Genomic DNA, 18,945 nt, shown 5'->3' on the forward strand with positions numbered 1-18,945 from the left:
TAGCGCCTTTTGAATTACTGCAGCCGTACTATCGTATTTTACTTTAGGCATAAAATGAAGGGTCTAGCCAGGATATCTTTTCTAGAGGGATCCAAATAATTTCACTCAAGTAGGTTAGGTTTATCTCATTCAGGAAAAATGTGGGGAAAGGGAAATTTTTTCGATTTCTTTTTGGAAGACGGTATTTCTCATTCAAAATTTTTTTTTTAATAAAAATGCCGTACTATCTTGCTTTATCTTAGACAAGAACTGAATTGTCTAACCAGGATTCCTTTTTTAGAGGTGTCCAAATCGAAGTTGAGGAAGTTTTGTTTAACTTAATGGCGTCAATTCAAAAAACTTGTTAATTCAAAACCTGTCTGTCAATTCAAAAAACCTGGAAAGAGAGCATATATTTTTTTATATGTTCTAAAGGAAGATACAAATGAAGATATTTTTCAAAATCTAGTATTTTTTTTTTTTACTTTGAATGAAAATAAAAAAAAATTGTAATATGCACAAAGCATATATTTGAAAAAAAACATATGTCAAAGAATGAAAAATACCAAAAAAGGGATGAGGAGAGCAACTACCACCTCCCTCCCCCCTAATTGGCTCCCCTTGTTTACATTTAAAAATGTATTTATATTTTTGTATGTCTTATTCTTTTGATGAAAGAAGTGCTTGCCTTGCTAAAAAGACTTGGTAAGTTTCAATGAAATATAGGACAAGCGATCGTATGACATATTATATAATTTATGAATATCTGTATAGTTGGTTAGTTATGATTAGTCATAAATTTTCTTACCGGAAATCAGGTTTTTAGTTGCTGAGGATATAAAAAGTGATTTCTTTTGTTTTACTGAGTCATTTTTGAAGAAAGGAAATGACTTTGATAAAACACTAGGTTTCCGCTTTTTCCAAGAATTATAATCACGATTATATTCATACATGTAATATATATATATATATATATATATATATATATATATATATATATATATATATATATATATATATATATATATATATATATATATATATATATATATATATATATATATATATAACTTAAAACAAATTCTAAATATCACATTTAAATATCACAATAAATATCAACATTTCTTATTCTAAATATCAAATAAAGTTTGTTTCTATTATCCCAAATAAAAAATATCTTCGTACGGGCCTGAATTATGTAGGGATTTTTTGAGAGTCAAATTTTTAGCGGAACAGGTAATATGTGCATTACTTAGAGCAACCGATAGAATTCAGAATAGTACATGCTTATGCAAGAATGGAAGGCTGGGTGATTTCCTACAAATCACAAAAACACATGAAAATGATATTAATAGGCATATGTGAATGGGGGCCAAGGGGTCAACCCCCCCGGAAATCCTAATTTTGTAAGTCTCCGTGCATTTTTATTAGAAGCACCTAGGGTTTTCTTTTGTAATTGCCCCCTCTCTCCCTCTGAAAAAATTTTTGTGTACTTGCCTCGCTAAATAATTTTGAAAATTATATTAACCTTTTACTATCAAAACAAAACTGAAAAATGCAAATCGATAATTTAAATCGGCTATCCTCCCAATAAAGTAAATCGGTAATTTTTTTTTTAAGTGGATGAAAATACTGGAGGAACAGTGATTTTTTCAATTGTCTTTTTGTTATATGACATGTTCTTCTAATTGCTCAATTTCTCTGATAGCGCTAAAGAAGGAAGCGGTTATCCTCTTGTAGTATATACTTTGTTCGTCCAGTATTTTCATTTGCTTAAAAAAAAAACTCGGTTTTTTAATTTGTTCAATCTTGTAGGCTGTATATATATATATATATATATATATATATATATATATATATATATATATATATATATATATATATATATATATATATATATATATATATATATATATATATATATATAGTCTAATAATGAAATTTATCCTGCCTTGTATCTTACTAATCAGTCTTAAATTGATTCTCTCAGATTTTAAAATCCAAATTCCTTGTTTTACTTATTACTCAAGAGAGATTCAAACTTTTTGTAAATATAACAATTTTGATTGCGACATTCGATAATCGATATTTTTCTTTCTACGCAGCTATGGGAAAGGAGAAAAGCACGTGGTTTCTTTGTTTTCTGAAAAATAAAGCTAGGTCCTCCTCTATACTGGAAAGAAATTGACCCATTTGCAATATTGATCGTTTTGTTTTCTTTATTCCTTGGAGAACAGGTGGCCCTAGCTTCGTGATCCTTTTCTCTGCTTTATGTCTATTTTGGATTGATGCCAGTTAATTATTGGAATTTAATCTTATTGAACATCTTACGCACGACAAAGGAGAAATTGGACTATTTTCAGGCTCGATATCGGTCACTTAGCAAGGAATTAGTTGTTTTTTCGGGGGGGGGGGGATTGAGTAAAAAGTGTTCAAGTTGGCGAGATATTTGATAGGTAGCCTACCTATGTATTATATGGTACACACTCGAGAAGGGACGTTAGGTTTTTCCTAATGAAATGTATAAAAAACATGATGAAAATACAATACTTTAGTAACAAAGTTATGAAAACAACAAAGAAATAGGGGGGGGGGCACACAGAACGCGTTATATTAAATACCTAAACTAACCTAACCAAAGTAGCATCTCTTAAGGCTGTATCCAGGAGGATTAGGGGGTTGAACCCCCCCCCCCCCCCCCACCCCCCGAGCCCGCTGAAGTGTTGGTCTGACTCCCAAAACGAAACAAAAATGAATATAAACGCATTTTGTCGCGTTGTTTTAAGTTTTTTGTAAACCCCAGAAAAAATTCTATTGTACCCCCCCCCCCACATACACACAAAAAAAAATCCTGGATACGGCCCTGCCATCTCTATATATTAAATTTGTATATTAAAATATACTTATAATGTAGATTTCAACTGAGCCTAAGCTATTTTTCTTCAAATTCTGACATTTATAAGCCGGTTATTGTCTGACCTGTAGATCCAAATTCTCTAGTGGGTACCATATAATACAAAAGTACTGAAAAATATAAGAAAATATCTTGGAACAATGACAAAGGGCCCGAATCCCTCTGAAATTTTAAGTTTATCGGAATCTCTGGGAAATCGTTATTCAAATCGTCGATATTGTTTTTATCACTGCCCCCCTTCTCCAAGGAAGAAGAAAATTCCTGTGTACGAGTCTGTAGTGGAAAATTTCGACACTATAAGGAAAATCAGGCCTGAATGACCCTTCCCCCATTTTTACGCACCTGTTCGATGTTATTGCTTTACAAGTTCCGTGCTTTCGCTAGTCTTAAATAGACTCGAAAAGATTTTTAAAGTATTAAAAATGTCTTTTTAAGAACTGGCTTTCTCAAAAATTCTCATAAGGTTTTCTAAATGCCCAAGACGAACCTTATCTTTTGTATCCATATTTCATACCCTTGTGTATATGAAAAAATATAGTACGTAGCCCCTTGCATCAAAGTTCTTGCATGAATTCATTAAAATGGATTACAGGCTTCCTTATAGTGTTTTTTTTTTTTGCCGTATCTAAGGAGTCCAAACAACAAACCAACTATACAATATTATCTTAATTAGATAAAGGGTTTTTTCTTTCGCAATAAGAGTTGCAAAATGTATTTGCTCTTGCTTTTCAGCACGATAATCTTTTTGCCAAAAATCTTTCCTGTTGCTAAGTTCAATTTCAGTTTCTATCTGTCAACATAATATCTTTGGCCATGATTTTCTCAGCTGGGTATTTCCTCTTTTCGCCGGGAAATTCCCACTTGTATACAAGGCCGCATCCAGGGGGGGGGGGGTGGCTGAGTTTGACCCCCCGTACCCAATTTTTTCTGATTAATAACAAATTAATAAAAATAGATATAAACATATTTTTGATGCGTTATTAAGTTTTTTTCCAACCCCTCCCCTAGAACAAAAATCCCGAATACGCCCTTGCTCTTATATGAAGTTACTAAAAGATGAATCTACATGTATATCTGTCGTAGAGGTAAGGGTAAGGGAAGACCTCTCACCTGAATGTCAAGAACATAATAATGACGGAGACTACACTACCTTTCCATCTTCTTTAGTGTTTTGTGTCAAGAGCTATTCAAGATCTCTCGAAAAAGTTCTGCGATCCCCCAGTCTCCCTTTAAAGTACCAAGGACAGCGAAAATAGATTATGATTGCTTGCATTAGTGGAAATTTTGCAAAACCAATTATATTTAAAAATTAAGGGAAATTAAGGATTCAGTTTTTAACGATAAAACTGAAAAATAAACAAAAAATTGGCTGAAAAAAAAACTGTTGAAATGGCTCCAATAAACCTGCATAACCTTTGAAAGTGTAGCTCTCCTAAGAAGGTGTGTTTGTTTTGGGAACCAACAGTGTTTTTTTAAATTTAATTCTTAAATTCAAAATCAGTGTTTTTGAATTTTTAAAGACGAAAAGTATTTCAAATTCTTACTATTAATGTCTTTTTCGGCCAACCATCCAGAGCTAAACAGAAAGCAGGTCCTCCGCGGTTCGGGTGGGAGGATGTGGCAAAGAAATATTTAGTGGAAATGAGACCATTCTGGGAGGATATAAAGAGGGAGGCTTTGAAAAGATTGGGATGGAGGAGGAGCGTGCGTAGCTGTGTTAGCTTCAGGCGGCTTGGTGCTGCGGTGAGTTGTTAGTAGCAGTAGAATTTAAGGGATCGATTCTTCTTGTTTATTTTCTTGGTTCATTGCGGCAACACTGACGAAAATGTGATAATTATGACATGATAATTTAATCATATGATAATTAAAAAAAACCTAATATGGGATATTAAAAAACCTAATATGGGATTTTAAAAAACCTAAAATCCCCTAATATGATAATTTAAAAAAACAAACAAAAGATGGCTTCAAAGTACTAGAATGAGGCCTGAAAGCACTTAAATAAAGTAATAACTTTTGCTGGAAACGCTGAACTGTTTCAGTTGTCAAGTCCGCGTTTCAGTTGTACTTCAACGCTATATTGTCTGTAAGAATTTCATCAGCTGTGTAATATTTCCTAAGTCCAACTGCTTAAAGTAATTCTTCAAAACGCTCTTGAGTTTCAATATTTAAAATGTTTTTTTTTTTCCTAGACGGGCTAGGATCATCGTTTTGAACGTGATCCGAGGCCTTTTTTAACCCCATAAGAGGAGCTGGCAATGCTACGAAAAATATTTAAAAATAATAAGACATGAGGTAGTAATAGCATGGCCAGGACTTCCAATATGTTAGGTTTATTTTGGGTTCTCAAAAGTAAATTGGTTTCTCACAAATCTCCAAGAAAAACCCGACACTCATAAATACACAAACGTTCTCACACAAAGTACAAATCGTTAACTTCACTAAATACAAATTCAACTGGTAATTTCCGATGAGATTCCAGAGAACCCAATTTATTTGGAGACATTCAGGGGAAACCCTGGAAAATTTGAGGATTGTGGAAGCACTGGGCTAGTTATAAATTTCCTTTTGACAAAAAAGTTACACATAACATGTTTTGACTTACCACATCGGATCTACATCATCAGCATGAAACTATAATTGCCTAATTAATTGCCACCTATAATTGCCACCCAGGGGGTGGGGGTGGGGTTGGAGAGGGTACAGAGTTTGACCCCCCCCTAAATTTTGCCCGGTGCATAAAACGTGGTTTTAAGATGCAAATGTTTTACGCATTTTTAAAGTTTTGGTACTTACGAGTTATCCCGACCAATCTAAAGAGGTGAAGATATGTTAGTCATAATGAAGTATACCTAAATATGATTAAAATATAATACTTCAGTAACAAAATTATCGAAACTACAACAGAGAGTTATGGGAAACAGGCTGCCCAGATTGCATTATATTAAATATATGACCTAGCAAACTCTACATGATAAATATATAATTAAGATATACCTGTATAGTAGTTAATCTCACTCAAGGTAAGTCGATTATCTGAGAGTGCACACAGAAAAACCGGTTTTACACTGATCAAACTTTTTGTGTGTAGCTGGGATACCACGCTCTCCCTCTAAAAAAAAAATTCTAGAATTACCCTTGTCTTTAAGGTTAGGATTGACCAAGGGCGAATCTCCAGTATTTTTATTGGGGGGCGAGAGGGGTCCCTGTCCGTATAGTCAAGGGGCATGGGATATATAATAATTTTTTCTCTATATTATTGGGGGGGGGGCAAAATCACCCCTGCCCCCCCCACCCAACGACGCTACTGGGTATGATGCTAATAAAATTACCGAATTATACACGAGAACTGATGGCAGATTGCGTAATGAATAACATTTAAAGGGTGCGGCTTAGCCAAGACCTTGAGAAGATAAATTGTAGAAAATGCCAGATAGTCTCTAGTAAAAGATTGTTGGTAATAATTAAGGAAAATGCAAATATTCGCACGGAGAGACATAACGCACGGGAGTGTCTTGAGGCCTGCCCCCAAACCATAAATTTTCCCAAGTTTCCGGGCATTTCATATTCAAATTCTCAAATGAAGCTTGTTTTTTTGTTCACCCCCTCCCCGAAAAAAAATTATGTATATATGCATGCTCTGAAGTCGTGCTAAGGTTTTCCTACTTTTAAAACTGTGTACCCCTGATGGCGTTTGTCAGGCATGGCAAAAGTGAACCACTTGTGGCATGAGAAGGTACAGTATGGCAAAGGATTATAGTGCTCGGTGAGAAGTGTATCGTGTGGGACAGATCAAGTGGCATCCCAAGATGAACACCAGGTGCCCGGAAATGGGCAACTCCCTAAAAACCCTATACCTGACACCGTAATCAGTGATAATGGGTTCTATCATGAGTCTCCGTGAGCCTGATAGATTATCCAGTCTATTTTATGAACTTCAGCAGAAGATACACTTTCAATAGCCTTCTACATGGCTTCCATAGAAGGCTTCCACCATGATTTTTCCATCTTCTTCAGCAGAAGATTCAACTTCTAGATGTCTTCTACATGGATTCCACCCAGAGCTGTTTTTGGGGGGAAGACAGAAGGGGGACTTGCCCTGGGCGCAGAAATTTTAGAGGTGCAGCATTTCAAATAAATTATCTAGCGGTTATAATAATTTTTTGAATTTGTAAAATTTATTTTTATTAAAATAGAGGACGCAGTTGGCAAAATTTTGTTAATAAATGAAAATTCTGCTAAAATTTGGCCTGAAAGTTTTTGGAGATAAGGGCACCTATCAAGACTTTGACCCGCGCGCAAGAGAACTGCCACTGTGTCCACTCTCATCCTTCCATCTTCTCATCTTCTTCAGCAGAAGATTCACGTTCCGGATGCCTTCCGGGAGGCTTCCACCATGAGATCTTCCAGAAGAGATTCTGACAAAGTTTAGTTTTACTTTTGTTTTGTTTTTAGCATTGAAGCAATTTATTGATTATGCAGCCGATAGGGATATTCCCTAAAAATAAAAATTTATACGGAAAAATGACAGAAAATATCCTGCTCGAATTATTAATAACAATTTTTTGAAGCCCATTCGGTCAAGTCCAGTCTAAAATATATTTGCAAGCTTTTTCTTGTCCACAGTGCCGTCGGTGAGGGGGGGCAAGGGAGGGGGCAGTTGGCCCCCAATAATTTGGAAAAAAACTGTTATTATTAAGTAGATTTAAAACCGTTACTCAATCTAAGTGTAAAATTTGCTCTTTACTTTGAGCAGATATGTTTTTTTTAATTAATCCATGCTTGTTTTTAACATAAGAGAAAAGGAGGCAAATAGGGGCCCATTAGACTCCATAATATGTTCCACAATAATATTTTTCCAAATATATTGCCTTTGAAACCTTATCATCAAGAAAAATGTGAGCCTAGTTAATTGCATAATTGAAAAAATGTTTTATGCTTCCTGTTTCGCCACATCTGCTCAGGTAAATTTTTTCCCCTGATATTTAAGGTGCTTTTACTTCCTAAATTCTGCAAGTTCAAGATTCGATTCTCTTGTTTTAAAACTTTTAAAAGTGGAAATGAATACACCCTCCACATCTGCAAATAGGACAAAAATGGAATCATTAAAGAATGAAAAGGTAGATATTCAGTAAATATAATTTCCTGAATAAAAAACAAATCATTGAAAAAAAAAATAGAATTAGTGTTTTTTGTAATGATATTCATACTATAACTAAATAGGTCAAATCAGTTGTAGTTTGGTGATGGAATTAGGCAGAGGGGGATCTAATCCAGGAATAATTTAATTGTTTTGATTTTTACTTCCAGTATTTAATTAAAACTCCGGTTCTCTTATTTGTCATTGAAATGCCCAATAAGCGCTGATAACATCTCATTCCTTACGTTTTGGATTTTCACACTAACCCAAAAATGTAGAACTACCTTTATTTAACAACACTACGCTGACTTCTCGCTGTTTTTGCTGTCCTAAATATTTCTTTATACCAGCTCAAAAAAAAAAAAAAAATGACGTATGTGTGCTAAGAATTATGACTGAAACTAGTCGAATTTCATACGACACAAACGCTACTTGTGTGACACTTATCCCCGCATAAGCATGGCTTAGAAAATATCTGCTGAGAATAAGATTAAGGGAATTTAAACAAAATATGTATATTTATCTCACAAATTAAAAATTTTGTGTGACCCCCCTCCGTCTAATCCCCTCCGGAAATGTGCACCCCCATATCCTGATTTACACAAGAAAAACTTATGTGTATTTTTTATAGGGTTTGTTTTTCAACAAAGATACAAAGGGGAAGGTAATTTTCAAACTCTAGGGTTCAATTATCCCTTCCAATCGGCATCCCTGACAATTTTTAATTAATCTGCCGTAATGATGCCAAGAATTGTTTAGATTTTCTGGATATTCTTTGTCAAACAATGCAAAACGGATAAGGTAATAATTTTAACTTAAATCTTTTTCGAATACTATCAAATTTGAAATACGGTCGCTATTTAAATGTGGGAAACATGTCATAATATAATGTTTCACAATCCGTGGTAATACTTTGACTTATCCTGTAGCTTTATTAAGGTAGCGCTATTGCGCTGTCACTGATTTTTCTTTCAGCTTCTTATGACCCGCTTATATCAACGCTATTTATCAATAATATGAAAAAAACTTCGTTTTCTTAAAGAGTTAAAGAGGCTGCGTCCCAAAGTCGAACCTTAAAACGTACAGGAATTAGGAGAGGCAGTAGACTCCCCGCTTTTAAAGACTCTTTTGTACAGGTTTTTTGTTGTGGAGGGACTTCATTGTTACTAATTACTAGTTTCGGCCCAATGGTTCTCCTGTCCTCTTGTGTTTAACATTTTTCGAAGTTATTCCATTATTCATTCATTTCAATTTTTTGTTAATTAAAAGAGGGCCTTTCCGAAGCCAAGAGCGCGGGGTTAGGGGGGCGGCAGCCCCCCTCAACAAAAAACCTGTACAAAAGAGTCTTTAAAAGCGGGAGGTTTGGGGGCGGCAGCCCCCCTACTGCCTCTCCTAATTCCTGTACGTTTTAAGGTTCGACTTTGGGACGCAGCCTCTTTAACTCTTAAGAAAACGAAGTTTTTTTCATATTATTTCTGTACGTTTTTGTACAATCCATGGTGGATGTATAACTTTTAAGAATTTCAAAAATTAACATGGGCTCTTATGGGGAAATGGGTTTTTCTAAGCTAGAAAATCGGGGGGTTAAGATTTTCCGACGAAACTTTCCAGGAAAGTTACTCGGAGAATTCCGCGTCGAATGAGTCTTCGTACACCCAGATCCGATGTCGGCTGTGACGGGTAGGCGTGGCGAGAAAAAAAGAACATGAGCATTAAGTGGCTATGCGTGGTTTCTGGAAAACAGGGAAGGAGTTATCGGATCGAGCTGAAATTTCGCGGATAAGCTCCTGGGCCCTTGGGGACCTTAACTTGTGAATTTCAGCCCGATCGGACAACGTTAAAGGGGTGGGGTGGGGTTGGGGGGTTGAAAATTTTGGCCAGATTTTCCCCATGAAGGAAACGTCGGAGGGAGATGAAATTTGGCAGGTTTCTTAGTTGGAGCTCGGGCTACGAAATGCATCCCTCCCCATCCCTCTGCGACCACTGGAACTGAAGATCGCTTAACATTGTCGTGGTTCGCCTCTTTAAAGAGGCACGAGTGAGCCTCCTTGATATACATCAGCGAACCCACAAATGGATCAATTTAATGAAAAATCATAAATAATATTTCAATTGAATCACGTATACAAATTAAATCTTACAGAATCATAATCCATTCAAAATTACGAGCCAATCAATAGCGCTACACCGGGGCTATTTGACTACAGCTTGGTTCAATTATGATATTGAACATCCTGTGTTGGGCATGGGAGTGGGAAGTGGGAGTGGGGCGTGGGAGTTGGGGGAAGTGGAGGAGGGATATATGCTGCAGCATTAGTCGTAAACCGGATGAATAAAGCCGAGCGTAAGCGACATTTACATTGGCCCACCAAAATCTTGTTTACGTTATATAGAACTGTTATAAAGAATATTATATAGAAATGTTATAAAGAATGTTATATAGAATATTATACTGTTATATTTTTAACTACTGCAGCAGCTCATTGCGGACAATTTTAGTACAGCCAAGCACCAGCAATTATGACTGTTTAATGTATGTTAATAATGTATTGCGTAATTTTGTTAAACTCACCCAGTAACTCACCACCGCTTGAATAGCACCTTCTTGAGTAGTACTCCCTCTTGGCCTCCCCAATAAAAATACTGTAGCTACGCCCCTGTCTGCCCATACTTTAGGATGTAAACAAGCACAATAATATTCCAACATGTGTTCGCTAAATGATTGATGAAGTAGAAGCTAAAACCGGCAATATATTACGAAGTTCCATCCACAAACCTGCTGCGTCCCCTGGGTATTGCATCAATTGCCTATCTACTTCCTTATCAAACAGTTCGTGGTAACGAACTGTAGTAAGGAGCGACCCGGCTCAATAGTAACCGAAATTCTAAAAAATGGAATTTTGATACCAATAATTACATCAAAAGAATCGCATTTTAATGCTGATTTTAAATATATAAGGTTCATTAAGATCGGTTATACGTATCAAAAGTTACGAACCCGAGAAAATTTGCCTCATTTTAGAAAATAGGGGGAAACACCCCCTAAAAGTCATACAATCTTAACGGAAATCACACCATCAGATTCAGCGTATCAGAGAACCTTATTGTAGAAGTTTCAAGATCCTATCTACAAAAATGTGGAATTTCGCATTTTTTGCCAGAAGACAGATCACGGATGCGTGTTTATTTGTATTTTTTTGAAATTTTTTTTTCTCAGGGGTGATCGTATCGACTGAGTGGTCCTAGAATGTCGCGAAAGGGCTCATTCTAACGGAAATTAAAAGTTCTAGTGCCCTTTTTAAGTGACCAAAAATTGGAGGGCACCTAGGCCCCCTCACACGCTCATTTTTCCCCAAAAGTCACCGGATCAAAATTCTGAGATAGCCATTTTATTCACCATAGTCGAAAAACCTAATAACTATGTCTTTAGGGACGACTTACTCCCCTGCAGTCCCTGTGGGAGGGGCTGTAAGTTACAAACTTTGACCTGTGTTTAAAGTAGTAATGATTACTGGGAAGTGTACAGACGTTTTCAGGGGGATTTTTTTGGTTTAGGGGGGAGAGTTGAGGGGGGGTTACGTGGGAGGATCTTTCCATGGAGGAATTTGTCATGAGGGAAGAGAATTTCAATGAAGGGGGCGCAGGATTTTCTAGCATTATTTGAAAAAACAAGGAAAAAAAATATGAAAAGTTTTTTCTACTGAAAGTAAGGAGCAGCATTAAAACTCAAAACGAACAAAAATTATTACGCATATGAGGGGTTTACCTCCTCGTTATATCTCACTCTTTACGCTAAAGTATTTTTAGTAATTTCAACTATTTATTCTACTGCCTTTGTGATTCAGAGATCATTCTTAAGGAATTGGGACAAGATTTCAGCTTTAGTGTAAAGAGCGAGTTATCGAAGACGGTTGAACCCCCTCATAAACGCAATAAAAACATACGAATGTAGAAGTTCGTTACGTATGTTAATTCGTAAGTTACGTATATTTTTTTACCAATGAAAACGTTTGTAAAAAGCTACAGGTTCTAGTTGCTTTTTTAAGTAATCCAAAAATTGGAGGGCAACTAGGCCTCCTCTCTCGCTCCTTTTTCTCAAAATCTTCCGATTAATTGCAATTAATTAATATGCAAATTTCATTTTAATTATTTATGTGCGGAGAGCCAAGATCAAAACATACATTAATTCAAAAACGTCCAGAAATTAAATTAAAAAAAAAACAAATTTTTTAAATGAAACTAAGGAGCAACATCAAAACTTAAAACGAACAGAAATTACTCCGTATATGAAAGGGGCTTTTCCTCCTCAACGCCCCGCTCTTTACGCTAAAGTTTCTTACCTTTTGAAAAATAGAGCTAAGAGAAAGAGTCAAACTTTAGCGTAAAGAGTGAGGCGTTGAGGAGTAAACTTAATGTTATTTCATTAGTTTTCTTAATGTAAAATTAATATATATTAATTACAACAAAAATATTATTTATATAATGTACAAAATTGTATATATTGATTTGAATTAATTTAAAACCTTAATTAATTTAGAATACCTTTAATTTAATTAGGTAATTATAAATACGCCTTTGACAGGAAGTGGCTCGCAAAACCTTTTAATTGGTCCAGCCTCTCTGCCTTGTTCTACTCCAGGCAAAAATGTGTAGTTTAACCAGGCTTTCTTTCTAAGGAGCATCAAAATCATTTTGTTTGAGGGGGGGGGGGCTCGATTTCTTAAATAGACAGCAAAACTAGAAAGCAGAAAAACTCAATTGATGTAGGAATAAATTCCTTTAAATGATAAGAAAATTTAACCGACAAAGACATGGTATTTAAAATGAAAAAAACAGTATACGCAATATCTCTCATTCATAATAAACACACCTTTATTTAGTGTTTATGCGTTTTATTACTAGTTACATAACTTTCTGTAACGTTACATAACTAGTAGATGTTACCAAAATGTGTTTATTGAGATAAATCTTATATACAAACAGGTGTTGTTATTTTTTTAGCATCTGGGGGTAATTTCAGTTTTGCCTTACCAACAGAAGTTGACAAATGTTTCAAGGAAAATATGGCTTGTTTATTATCTAAACGGCCCCCAGTAGATATTGCGACTAGAGACAAGAATGTACCCTCTTGCTGCTCCCCAACTGTGCCACTGTATAAATAATACCTTAAATACAGCTTATGAAAGTTTTAACTACATCTTCGAGAAAAAAAAAACAAACAAAAAAACACTAGCACTTTTGGGACTCCTGCAGCGGATGTATGCTTGGATATGCAAGATTTTCTTTAGTGTATTTTCAAATGGACTTAGACAGGGGTGTCATTTCGGAGGGGAGGTTGCCCTCCCATAATTTGGAGAAAAACTATCATATAGCCCATGCCCCTTGACTATCCGGATATTGACCTCTCTTGCCCCTCCCCATTAAAAACGCTGGAGCTGCGGCCCTGGACATAGACAAGTTGGCTTATAAAAAAATGTTTAATTTTACATGATAATGTTTTTTATCATTCGTCAGCTATTAATCATTGTTTTTGTAGAAACTCATTGTCCCTGGATAAAGGTAAACATCAAAGAAGATGGGTGAAATAAGCGCAAGTCCTAGATACATGATTGGCACATCTGGAATGGATCCGCTCTCTTTGGCGGAGTAGGGGGAGGGTTGATTCTGAAAAATTGGAAAAAATGAGGTAATTTTAACTCACGAAGGAGTGATCGGATCTTAATGAAATTTCATATTTAGAAGGACCTCGTAACTCAGATCTCTTATTTTAAATCCCGACTGGATCCAGTGTCATTGGGGGAGTCGGGAGAGGGACCGGAAATCTCGGAAAACGCTTAGAGTGGAGAGATCAGGATGAAACTTGGTGGGAAGAATAAGCACAAGTCCAAGATACGTGACTGACACAACCGGACCGGATCCGATCTCTTTGGGGGAGTTGGGGGTGGGTAATTCGGACAAAATTCGAAAAATGAGGTTATTTGTAACTTACGAAGGAGTGATCAGATCTTAATGAAATTGGATATTTAGATCTTGTGCTTCAGAGCTCTTATTTTAAATCCCGACTAGATCCGGTGACATTGGGGGAGTTTGAGGGGGAAACCGGAAATTTTGGAAAACGTGGAAATTGAGGTATCTTTATCTTATGAATGGGTGATCGGGTCTTAATAAAACTTGATATATAGAAAGATCTTATGTCTCAGATGCTCCATTTTCAATTCGAATCGGATCCGGGGACACAGAGGGCTGGAGGAGGGAAACAGAATTCTTGGAAAACGCTTAGAGTGGAGAGATAGGGATGAAACTTGATGGGAAGAATAAGCACAAGTTCTAGATATGTGATTTGACATAATTGGAACGGATCCGCCCTCTTTGGGGGAATTGGGGGGGATTTCCAGTGCTTTGCGAGTTTGGAGCTTCTGGACGTGCTAAGACGATGAAAATTGGTAGGCGTGTCAGGGATCTGCACAAATTGACTTGATAACAGTCGTTTTCCCGATTCCGCTATTTTTAACTTACGAATGGGTGATTGGATCTTAATTAAATTTGATATTTAGAAGGGCCTCGTGTCTCAGAGCTCTTATTGTTAATCCCGACCGTATCCGGTGATATTGGGGGAGTTGAGGGGGAATCGGGAAATCTTGGAAAACGCTTAGAGCGGAGAGGTCGGGATGAAAAATGGTGGAAAGAATAAGCACAAGGCCTAGATACGTGATTGACATAAACGGATTGAATCCGCTCTCTTTGGGGGAGTTGGGGGGTGTTAATTCGGAAAAAGTAGAAAAATTAAGGTATTTTTAACTTAAGAACGGGTGACCAGATCTTAATGAAATATGATACTTAAAAGGAACTCATATATCAGAGCTCATATTTAAATCCCGACCAGATCTTGTGACATTGGGGAGAGTTGGAGGGGGAATCCGGAAATCTTGGAAAACGCTTAGAATGGAGAGATCGGGATGAAACTTGATGGGTAGAATAAGCAAATGTCGTAGATATGTGATTGACGTAACCAGACTGGATCCGCTCTCTTTGGGGGAGCTAGGGGGTTGGCCCACTGCTTTGGCAAGTTCGGTGCTTCAGGACGTGTTAGGACGATGAAAATCGGTAGGCGTGTCAGGGACCTGCACAAATTGCTTTGATAAAGTCGTTTTCTCCGATTTGACCATCTGGGGGGCTGAAGGGAGAGAAAAATTAGAAAAATGAGGTATTTTTAACTTACGAGTGAGTGATCGGATCTTCATGAATTTTGATGTTTAGACTGACCTCGTGTCTCAGAGCTCTTATTTTTAATTCCGACCGGCATTAAGCCTTTGATTTTCTTTTTAAATCAATCTATTGATTATTAAAATTTTGCTAGAGCTCTTGCCATATGAGCTCTTGGCTCTTCAGACCACGTCACAAGTGCCATATGAGCTCTTGTTTTTAAATGAACCTGAGAAAAAAAAAAAGTATTTTTAAAAACTTGGGGACCAATTGTTCCCCACTATTGGTGGGCCTTTTTTGTTTCTGTAATCCCTTAATATTTTGTCATAATGTGCAACCCTTCCCCGCGCACCATTGGAACTCCCTGACTTCTTCGAAGTTTGGCCGCTCCCCATAAAAGGTCTCACATACTGGTAATAACAACTGTCTTGTGCAAGCTTCATAAAAAATTTAGGCTTTGTCAAAATTATCTCCTCATGCATAATCAAGTGAATTATTAATACAGTATTATTACATTCATTACGGAAGGCTTAATGATGTCACATCACGGTAGTCAGCATAATTGTTTTGATTCTAATAAAAATGATTGACGGTTTCTACCTCTGACTTAAACCTCTTGTCTACCTCTGAGCTATGCAGCTAATTATTAAAATACCAAGAACATCAAAATAAAAAGAAAATTGCCCCTGGATGCATCTTGGGTCTATTAATAGATTTTTCTTTTTGTTGTTTCAAAATTACGAAATTTTTTGAGCAATATCACATTTTTCTAGGATGATCGTGAAAATAATAAGCAAAACTAATTAGTTATACTTGACAATACTTTCAGATTAGGAAAACTTGGCAAGGCTTTTTGAAGATGCAAGCAACTGCACCTTCAAAGGAAAGCCAACACTTCTTAAGGTGTTTGGTGCCATTCCTTAGTTTATTTTTACTCATTTTTCATTATTTTACTCATATGGTAAACTTGGCAATGGCTTTTAGGTAAACTTGACAGTATTTTTTGGAGGTGCAGATAACTACACCTTCAAAGAATACCAACAGCCATTTTATAAGTGCCAAGGAAGCAGGGGTGTCAAGAAGGGGTGTAATTGTCCCCTTAAATTTCGAAAATAAGTATTATGTATCTTTATTGAAAAATAGTAAGAAAAACTGTTCCCCCTAGATTTTGAGAAATACCTTTTGTATTTTAAAAGTGGAAATAATCCTTACCCTCTTAAATTTTCGTGAGTTGGTGCCCCTAAAAGGAAGGTGGTCTGAGTGCTATAAACCCAACATGAGATACTAGAAATGGAAATGTGCTGCCGATTACTAGTGTGTTCTAGTTTAAATTATCTAGACGTTCACAGGGTATTTTAACCCAGTAACAACGGCAATCAAAGGGGTCAAATTAACCTTGACTGGAATGCCCACTTAATTGGATAATCTGTCTTGGCTTTTTTCTACAATTGGCCATGACTTTGACTTTTCTCACAACTATTCACTTTTTTTTCACACAGGGAGTTATATCCAAACAAACACTTAGAAAACTACAGTTCTTCCCGTTGGCCTGCGAGCTCAGGGGATTTGTCAGTTGTTCCTCAATCCTAAACATGGTAGTCCACCTGAGACTAAGCGGGCAAGTCTATTCAACTTAGGTCACTCTTTTGCCTGTGAGTCCAAGCAAGTTCAGTCACCTGTTTTGCATACTCGTCCATTGGACATTGCCCGTAATGAGTCAGCCCAAAAATCTCGATCATCCCTTAGTTCTGTGATTTTCTACCTTAGTTCTGCCCTAGTATAGATGGATGATAGATTATCTATCAGCAAGTGAAAATGATATCATTTTTATAATATCAAACAGTTCGTGGTATATAAGTTTCATCAAATTTAGTCTTTGTCATAAAAAGTTACGAGCCTGAGAAAATTTGCTTCTTTTGGAAAATAGGGGGTAACACCCCCTAAAAGTCATAGGATCCTAACGAAAATCCCACCATCGCATTCAGCGTATCAGAGAACCCTATAGAAAAAACTTCGAGGTCCAATCTACAAAAATGTGGAATTTCGTATTTTTTGCCAGAAGACAAATCATGGGTGCGTGTTTATTTGTTTGTTTGTTTTTTTTTCCCAGGGGTCATCGTATCGACCAAGTGGTCCTAGAGTGTTGTAAGAGGGCTCATTCTAACGGAAATGAAAAGTTCTAGTGCCCTTTTTAAGTGACCGAAAAAATTGGAGGGCACCTAGGCCCCCTCCCACGCTCATATTTTTCCCAAAGTCAACGGATCAAAATTTTGAGATGGCCATTTTGTTCCGCATAGTCGAAAACCATAATAACTATGTCTTTGGGGATGACTTATCCCCAACAGTCCCTGGGGGAGGGGCTGCAAGTTACAAACTTTGACCAATGTTTACATACAGTAATGGTTACTGGGAAGTGTACCGACGTTATCAGGGGGATTTTTTTGGTTTGGGTATGGGGTTGGGGTTACATGGGAGGATCTTTCCTTGAACGAGTATTTCATGGGGGAAGAGAAATTCAATGAAAAGGGCACAGGATTTTCTAGCATTACTATTAAAAAAAAAAAATGAAAATATAAACATGAAAAAGTTTTTTCACTTGAAAGTAAGGAGAGGCATTAAAACTTAAAACGAACAGAGATTATTACGCATATGAGGGGTTCTAAAAATACTTTAGCATAAAGAGCGAGGTATTTAGGAGGAGATAAATACTTCGCTCTTTATGCTAAAAATTTTTTAAGTAATTTCAACTATTTGTTCACCGGCCTTTCTGATTCAGGGGTCATTCTTAATGAATTGGGACAAAACAAGATTTAGTGTGAAGAGCGAGGTATTAACGAGGGGACCAAACCCCTCATATATATAATAAAAAATATAAGAATATAAAAGTTTGTTACGTAAGTTAATTCTTAAGTTACATATATTTTTTACTAATAAAAACGTTCGTTAAAAATAAAAGATCTAGTTGCCTTTTTAAGTAACCGAAAAATTGGAGGGCAACTAGGCCTCCTTCTCCACCCCTTATTTCTCAAAATCGTCTGATCAAAACTAAGAGAAAGCCATTTAGCAAAAAACAGAATTAATATGCAAATTTCATTTTAATAATTTATGTACGGAGAGCCAAAATCAGACATGCATTAATTCAAAAACTTTCAGAAATTAAATAAAAAAAAACAAGTTTTCTGAAATGAAAGTAAGGAGCGACATTAGAACTTAAAACGAACAGAAATTACTCCGTATATGAAAGGGGCTTTTCCTCCTCGACACCCCGCTCTTTACGCTCAAGTTTTTTATTGTTTTAAAAAGTAGAGTTGCGAGAAAGAATCAAACTTTAGCCCAAGGAGCGGGGTGTCGAGGAGGAAAAGCCCCTTTCATACACGGAGTAATTTCTTTTCGTTTTAAGTTTTAATGTCGCTCCTTACCTTCATTTCAGAAAACTTGTTTTTTTTATTTATCCTGAAAAGGCTTATGCCAGCTTTACGGCTCACTCAGACTATCTGTCTTGGCTTTTTCTCCAATTAGCCATGGCTTGATGGCAACTTGATTTTAATTCAAAAATTATCCCTCACTGATAATTTTCGGAAACTCAAAGAGGGTGCTGTTTTTAGGAAATGGTACTTGGGGCTTAGCTCTTAAGTTAGAAGGTGCGTCTAGTCAAATTTTTACCTAGTTCTTTTTTCTTATGAAGATTGCCAAAGATCGTCCTTTTTTG

The 18,945-nt window shown here is 36.4% G+C and overlaps 1 protein-coding gene across 1 annotated transcript in view; it reads left to right on the forward strand.

The window, feature by feature from the left end:
- Positions 1-18,945, forward strand: part of LOC136035171 (zinc finger protein 704-like) — a 115,868-nt gene that overhangs the window by 59,508 nt on the left and 37,415 nt on the right. The window lies entirely within an intron of this gene.

The sequence above is a fragment of the Artemia franciscana genome, chromosome 14, assembly GCF_032884065.1.
Source record: "Artemia franciscana chromosome 14, ASM3288406v1, whole genome shotgun sequence".
Lineage (NCBI taxonomy): Eukaryota > Metazoa > Arthropoda > Branchiopoda > Anostraca > Artemiidae > Artemia > Artemia franciscana.